Genomic DNA, 8,477 nt, shown 5'->3' on the forward strand with positions numbered 1-8,477 from the left:
CAACCCGTCTGTGACACGACCCACGTCTCCCGTCTGGATCGGTCCGTGTCCCGTTTATCCACGCATGCATTCCATGTCACTCGCATCACTCACACATTCCAACACTCACTCTGGGACATTCACATCGGGTGTTTGGGTTAATACAAGAGATCCCGGGGTTTCTGCCCTCCCCAAGTTCGGCATGTGCTCATTCACACCATATACCCGCTCAACCTCGTGCGGCCTTACCGGACTCACCTCGTCACAGCCTGCTTCGAGGGAGCATACCGTCTCCCACGTTCCTGTGGGAGGTTAATCTGACCCTCGACGCATTCCCCAAGCTCAACCCCAATGTCCCCTACCAGCTCTACTTGTGTGTGCTCCTCTTTTACTGTATTTAATTCGTCTTTTACTCCTTCTATCTCCCTTTGCGTCTCTGTTAATCCCTCTTTTAATTCCCGCGTTTCTTTTGCTATTTCTAAATCCTGTCCGAGTTTATCGTTTTCTCCTTTCATTAACGCGGCGTCGCTCGTTCCCTCGACCTCGCCCGATTCCACCACGGTCCGACAAACCTCCACACTCCCCCTTGACTCGGTCGTTCCTCCACGTGCAGGCGCCATTTTCCAATCCATGGCCTGAATTTCGCCTCTCACCTTTACCAGCTCCGCCTTCATTTCCTCCTGGCCCGCCTTCATTTCCTCCTGGCCCGCCTTCATTTCCTCCTGGCCCGCCTTCATTTCCTCCTGGCCCGCCTTCATTTCCTCCTGGCCCGCCTTCATTTCCTCCTGGCCCGCCTTCATTTCCTCCTGGCCCGCCTTCATTTCCTCCTGGCCCGCCTTCATTTCCTCCGGGCCCGCCTTCATTTCCTCCGGGCCCGCCTTCATTTCCTCCTGGCCCGCCTTCATTTCCTCCTGGCCCGCCTTCATTTCCTCCTGGCCCGCCTTCATTTCCTCCGGGCCCGCCTTCATTTCCTCCTGGCCCGCCTTCATTTCCTCCTGGCCCGCCTTCATTTCCTCCTGGCCCGCCTTCATTTCCTCCGGGCCCGCCCTCATTTCCTCCTGGCCCGCCTTCATTTCCTCCTGGCCCGCCTTCATTTCCTCCGGGCCCGCCTTCATTTCCTCCGGGCCCGCCTTCATTTCCTCCTGGCCCGCCTTCATTTCCTCCTGGCCCGCCTTCATTTGTGTTTGCAAGTACATCCCCATACTCTGCATATTTCCATTCATTTCGTTCTTCATGTTTTGCAGATTCGCATTAGTTTCCTTTTGCATATGTGTTAGTATCTCCACCAACTGATCCATGTCAAGCGGCCTTGACGGAGCCGATCCACCACGATCGGGCTCGGAACCGGCAGTGATCGCTCGGTCCTCCGAGGGGGGAATTTGATGTAAGGGGAGCTCATGCACCGCCGCTGCCGCCCCCAACGCTACCTCTGGGTTTGATTGCAGGGGAGGGTCTTCCTACAAGGTGTCATCCTGAGCCATGGGTTCCTCTAACGTTAATCCCGAACCCACCTGTACCAGTCTGTCTTGGTCCGCCATGGTCCGTACTGAGAATTGAATAAAATTTTGCTGCTCTTAATTTGGTGGGAAGAGGGAGGTTGTAAAGCACACGCCTGGTCCGAATTCTGTAAAAAAAAAAATTAGTAGAGGCGGAGGGGTTCGAGTCCCTCTCCTGAACACCAATTTGTTGTGAGCCGGGGGGGTCGGTGGTGAGAACAACCGCTCGGTGGGGGAGGTTAAGCAGTCTCCTCAGAATTGCAGGCCGTCGCTCCGGATAATTCTGTGAGCTGGCGGGTCGCTGAACCGACCGTGAACACCAATATCTCAACCGCATAGTGCAGGGTCTGTTTGTCGAAAACCAATTTACCTAATTAACTAGGTGATTTCGACTACCGGGGAAACCCCGCCCTCGGCACGTCTTGCTCAAACCGGGTCACTCTACCGACTGCGGTAGAGTTCCAACTACCGACTACCAACTCCGGTTCGGGTGAAGCCGAGCGGAAACTGCCAAAGCCGTGCCGGCTATGATGGACCGATTACCGGGGATAAAACCCCGCTTATACTCAGACCCGAACCATGCAGGACCAATGTAAGAAGGGACAGAAATGGACTGGGAACATTTCTAATAAATTTATTAACAGTAAATTAAAGACAAAGGCAAGACTTGACGCGAATATGCAAGCAGGGAAATATTTACAATAAGCAAAAAACACTTACTCAGTTCTACTTAAACACGGGCCCACAAACAGACACACAAAAAGAAAAGAAACTCCAGTCTTTATTTGACCCTTGCAGCCGTGAAGAGCCAAGCTGGGGGTCAGAGTTCAGTGGGTACCTGGTCATCGGAGGGAAAGCGTACTCTGAAGTGCGGCACCTACCAAAGGTTGTCGGTTTGGTCCCAGTCACACGTGTGGGACTCGTGGCTCGTGGCAGAGCTTGCGTGGTGAATAGTCGGGGGCACAGAATTCCTCTCCCCGTAACAGCCACCGTGAGGAACGAACCAGACTGCTCACAGCCACCGTGAACAAAAACTGCCTGACCCAACCACCGTGAAAACTCCTCTCCACCGAACTCCCCAAAGAACTCCTCGCTGAGGATGGTGTCGGTAATTTTTATGGACCTCCCTCAGCAGGGAGGGACCTTGGGGAAACTGACGTCACTGTTCGCCCCGATCGGATGGGGCTTCCATGGGTCCGCCCTTTCTGGGCGGGGTTTCGGCCATACGGGGAAGCCCGCCCACTCCACACGTGCGGACTCGCCAAAAAGGTACTTCACATAGATTTTGCCTCGAAACACGAGGCTCCAGAGATGCAGGTGGACAGTGGATTGTGATGGGGGATGGGATCGTTGTTGGATGTTCGTTGGAGGGTTCGTTGGATGATCTTAGATGGTTTGTTGGATGTAAAGCTTGAATAACCTAACTAAAAGAAGTCGCAACGCACATTTTTATTCTCCCATTAGACAAAAGGAAAGGGATCTGACGACACATATACTTAACGGGATAACTGACTTTTGGGACCTATATGTTGAATGCAAATGGTTTCCAGATCCGTAACAATATATATATATATATATATATATATATATATATATATATATATATATATATATATATATATATATATATATATATATATATATATATATATATATATATAAATTATTGGCTCTATCTCTCAAAGGTGAAGAATCACTTTAAAAGTTCTCGTGTCTGGATCCGTATCTATAACTTCACCAAAATTGAATCAATTCGCCCTCGTCACACACCCAACCTGTCCACCAAACTTCGTTCAAATCCATCCACAACTTTTTGAAATATCCTGATCACAGACAAACAAACAGGCAGGGGTGAAAACATAACCTCTGTCCACCTTCAGTGGCAGAGGTAATAAAGAAGTTCCAAACAAGCAGATAAACAACAATGTGATGACAGCAATCAAATGGCATGCAGAACTGCTTTTGTAACTGCAACGTTTTTGCCACTCCAAATGTGAAGGCATTTTGAGAGTTTGATCCATGGTGCCTGATAATAAAAGATATGTAAAACAATAGCCTCAGGGACTGGAAAACTAGGTTAACTTCAGATGCTCACGTTTCAAAACTGTGTTCTTGTGCTCTCCCCTCTGGGCTGGCTCCCCTGCCTCACATCTCGCTGAGCTTCACGCCGTCGAAACCAAGGCTTTCAAGATCATTGAAATCTCTCGGGATAAAACTGAGTCTACGGGCCTATCACTTCGCCATCGGTGACAGGTCGGTGGTCTCTCTGTCATCTACTGCCTCATTTATGGTCTTGCACCCTATGCCTTCTCCATTCTCCCCACCCCTCCCCCCAGATATCTGCAGGACGCATGGTCCACCAGCCATCCCCTCCTCATGAAACTGCCTAAATCCAGAACCATTGCTCACCTACACTGATTTGTTCATGTTTCCTCCCACCTGTGGAACCACTTTCTACACTCTCTTCAATCTCATTCTCCTCTCCAGGTGTTGAAGACAGCTGTTCACCACCATCTCAAGTTATCCCCCATCCAAAACCATGATCTTTTCTACACCCATTAAACCACCCCTACCCTTACTTCTTCCCAAAATTTTACTTATTTATCGATCTTGTCAACTACCCATCATTTTCCATTACACATCATTGTTAGGAGTATCCATTTTTGTCCATCTCCGTCTACTTTCTCCCTCCACTCTGCTGTTGGTGTTTCCCCTTTCTCCTGCTGTTCCCTTTGTTATGTTGTGTCGTGATCTGTTCTGTCCTAGCTCTTCCACGAGCGTAGACCATGTATAAAAAAGTCAATTTGGAATTTGTTTATGGTGCAGGCAAAAAAAAAAAAAAAAAAAAAAAAAAAAAAAATCGCTTCTTCTTCTTTAACATCCACCAACACCACCAGTGGTGGCAGACGGGTCCTCTGGCTTCACTTCCATCCGAGGGACGGCATACACATTGATGCCTTTCCCAGTCTGCGAAACCCCTGGATGACAATTTATAGCTGGGCTGAGATTGGAACCCAAGTTAGATAGCTCAGAAGTGAGTGCATACTTATAAAGTTATCCTACCAGTCCCATAGCAAGAGAGAAGATGACAACAAAGTAATCTGACTGTAGTACCAGCATGTTCCTTGCAAGGGGTGTTGGCCATGCTGTTCCTGGGGAAAGAGCTGTTGAGAATACCTTTCTCACTTAGTAATAGCAAGAACACCACAAATCCATCGATCGTCTGATCCTTTGGGCACGTGTAATTTTTGCTCAAACACCGATTATTCCTCCACAATAGGTCACTTGAGAGCATTTGTAAACTCTTTAAACCATTTCTTGCTTTAAAACCACTCGTAGGCAAACCATGTAGGAACACTAGACCCAAGCCAAGTAATGGTTGATTCAGACTCAGCCGGCTTTTCTCATCTCGTTTGGGTGCTCATCATCACAATAACAAGATGCTGCTGATTGTGAATGAGAATAGTGTGCAGAACCAGTCTTGGGAGCAGTCTCGCGTGTAAACAATATTCAAGTCAGGCTGTGGTCCAACAAGTCTGTGCAGCGTCAATTATGATCAAGCAGACAGAACTAAGCTGCGTATTTCAAGCTCTTGAAAGAATTAAAATTGCTCAGAATAAATATGCGATTCGGTGCAGTGAGAAGCTGAAAAAAAAAAGGAGAAAACAAAAAAAAAAAAAACCCCTCAATATCACAATGAAGGGAGCGATGGGACCGACCAAACGAAGACTTTGTTTTACATGTTCAACTCCATTTTGGATGGAGTGACGAAGGGATTTGGCTGTGTAAAAGCGGCCAACAATACCAAAACATCTGGTGGTAGAGCGATAAGACTGTAGTTTATGTACCTGTGTGGTACATGTTAATTGTTCTCGATGTACATTTGTAAAATATCGTGAATGCACGCACGCCGTCCATCTTCGGACCGAGTGTTTAACCGCTCACGACATAAATGTGAACCATGCTGTCCTCGTTAGCCTCATCATCTCGCTTGGCCTGGTTCCGCTCAGCCGATTAGAGCAATATAAACACGCCTTTAATGCTCAAACCTTAATGCCAAAAAATTGCACCGAGCTCCATTTCAAGTCCTGCAAAGAAAAATAAATAAAATAATAAAAGGGGAATTATGTCTGCCTGGGGTTCCTCTTTTTACAATGTCATACAGTTATCCAATTCCGTAAAGTGGTGTCTGACTTCTGGTGACATTCATGATCAGATTTTTCCGAACATCCGTATCCTGTAATGCTTCCCGAAGTTCTGGCAGAGACAGCTTGGTTGTCCTCTTCATCCCACCCAAGCATGTACAAGGTTTGTGTCTTCCTCTTCTTCTCTCAATCATACCCAGCGTGGTTGACTTCTCCAGACTTTCGTTTCCTGCAAGCATGATGTGTCCAATCAAAGTATGACTGTTTCTGTTTTCGTATCAGCGCGTCGAATGTACATGCTGGTCTACTTTCTTCAATCACCCATCTGTTGGTTCTTCTTACAGTCCATGGAACCTTGAACATTCGTCTCCAAAACCACATTTCAAAACTGTCAATCTTCTTCCTTTCTTCCTTTTTCACTGTCCATCACTCACATCCATACATTGGAACTGGAAATACGAGAGCTCATTCACCATCCTCCTCTTGGTTTGTTTTGTCACATCTTTGTCTTTCCTGACATTGCTGTTCTCCCCAATGCGAACCATCTATTAATTTCTCCTCCATATTCTCAATTCACCACAATGTTAAAACCCAGGAAGATGAAACTTTCCACTATTTCCACCTGAAAGTTTCCCAATGTGAACACGTCGATCGTCTCAGTTGACAAGATTTTAACATTTTTACATTTAAATAAAGACCATCAGGTGAAATGCCTGGTGTTGGCTCAATGGTTCGGGTGGTGGGGCTTGGGATCCTCGGATCACGAGTTCAAATCCCATTTGCTGTTGAATTAATACCAGGTGGGGTTGACTCTGCCTGTCATCCTTCCGAGGCCGGCAAAATGAGTACCAGCTTGCTGGTATACTGTGGCGGAGTGGCAACCCGTCCAGGATTGTGTCCAATAGCCAAAGAGACTGCTGATGCAGCACCAACGCTCTGCACAGAGTATGGTCCCCTTGGATGGATGGATCAGGTGAAGGCATCTGACTGAACCCAACCCTAACCCCCACCCATTGCTGCTTCCTTAGTGAGACGGTTTTTCTATAGTGTAGTAAAGATTTACAAATGTAGACGATGTCATTCGCGATACGAGAACGTCTGTTAGTGGGGTGCGCCCATCACACACCCGTGACAATCCCAGCGAGTTCAGACGTTCCAACAACAACATGACGTCATCGACACACCCAACATCATTGGGTAATCAGTAAGCGCAGTTATGGGTCTTGCTATCGGGACCAAGCCACACCACCTGGGATTTCTGTGAACACTTCGCCAATGGACGTCAAAATGCACGTCCGTGGTGCCCCACCCCAGGAAAAGATCCACTCCTGGAACATGGTGACGATTTCCCTTGGAAGTAAACTTGTATCTTCAGGCAGAAAAAGAATGGATCGAGTAAACGACAACACAAAGGGGCCGAGATCATAATTCAGCTTTTATTATGTGTCCAACAGCCATCGTTTCGCTGTTCTGAGCAGTAAAACAAACACCCAAGGCAGGTTTGTGTGACGTCACAGTTGGGAAACAAACGGCCAAGGCAGGTTTGTGTGACGTCACAGTTGGGAAACAAACGGCCAAGGCAGGTTTGTGTGACGTCACAGTTGGGAAACAAACAGCTACATGGTTTAAAAAGGAATCTTCTCAAAAAAAGGCCATTCGTCGAGTTGCAGCCTCGTTTCAATGATTCGAACGGACGCGATGTTAAAAGGTCTTCACCGTGCTCAGCCCGCGTCGTCCAAGTCCGACATCGGGTGAACGTTCGCCGTCACAACGTTAATCAAGCCACCGTCAGATTTGGCGCGAAGTCAAAGTTAACGGGAACCTCGTTGCCATAGGAATGGGTTAACAGCACCGCTTCACCTTGCCAGTTTCAAGCCGTCCGGTTATCCCGATAAACCAACGCGGCAACAAATAATAATCTCTCGTCGAGCGCTCTTCTTTTTCCCCCCTCGTCCGCCATCGATTTGCATTTATTATTTTTAAGAAGAGACGATCAAAGCGCGTCGAAGCAACCCGAGCCACAGCCCGGACTCGGCTAGCGCGGCGGACGGTTCCTCCGTGCGAGGAAACCCCGGCTCACGCTAGTCGACGCCGAGGCTCGGCGCAAGGCCCCGAGCGGGGCGGGCCGGGCCTATCTCGTGCGGATAAATTATGTTAATATATTTCGGGCGGCAGGGGAAACCCCGCGACGCGCAGACACTCCGGGAAAACACAGAGGACGAGTCGGAACAAACCTGCGAGCGCCGGGTGGCGAACTCGAGGCGCAACTTGCCGTCAACTTCGCGGTGAAGCGGCGCGACGCGTTACATGGCGGACCGACTGGATGCTGGCCGGACCGAGTCCAAGGCGTGCGCGTTGATCCCGACCCCGGGGCAAGGCTCAAGACCTTACTCCTGCCACTGTGGTCTATTGCGAGATAGCAAAAGCTCGAGTTTTAACTCCTTTTTCTTGCTGAGCAAAAGGCGCTGGAGGGGACTCGGATGAACATAAATTATGCAGCGCCGTGCTCCGCTCATTAGCATGATGCGGAATGACGTCATTGTTGTGCAAAGGGACCGTGACGCACGTGCCCGGACTGTTGTTGGACTCGACAGTTCGACTTTCTCGATCGTTTTCATCTCTCCCCGCTCTCCTCTCCTCATATTAATGGCTTATAAACAATACGTATATTTATTTATTTTACTTTTACGGTGTTTTCCTTCACGTGCCTTATTTTGGGATCCAAGATGAAGAGGGGCGGGGGGGGGGTGGGGTTAATTAGGCCACGGACTTATTGATCAAAGCTCGACCCTCAATGCCTTCACTCATCCACAATGACTTCACCCACCCACAATGCCTTCCCTCACTCACAATGACT

General features: G+C 48.5%; 1 protein-coding gene across 17 annotated transcripts in view; it reads right to left on the reverse strand.

Moving 5' to 3' along the window:
• The window catches only part of LOC147031775 (uncharacterized), a 96,829-nt gene extending 88,580 nt beyond the window's left edge, over window positions 1–8,249 (reverse strand). For 6 of the 17 annotated variants that reach the window (XM_085867431.1, XM_085867416.1, XM_085867407.1 and 3 more), the window contains exon 1: window positions 7,855–8,212. The gene's annotated coding sequence lies outside the window, so the exon portion shown is untranslated. Of the gene's footprint in view, window positions 1–7,854 lie in introns of all 17 variants that reach the window. The other 11 variants (XM_085867368.1, XM_085867390.1, XM_085867355.1 and 8 more) reach the window with 8 other exon arrangements.
• Between the last annotated feature and the right edge of the window lie 228 nt (window positions 8,250–8,477).

Source organism: Eptatretus burgeri, chromosome 2, assembly GCF_056783735.1.
Source record: "Eptatretus burgeri isolate ZD-2024b chromosome 2, Ebu_testis_v1, whole genome shotgun sequence".
Classification (NCBI taxonomy): Eukaryota; Metazoa; Chordata; class Myxini; order Myxiniformes; family Myxinidae; genus Eptatretus; species Eptatretus burgeri.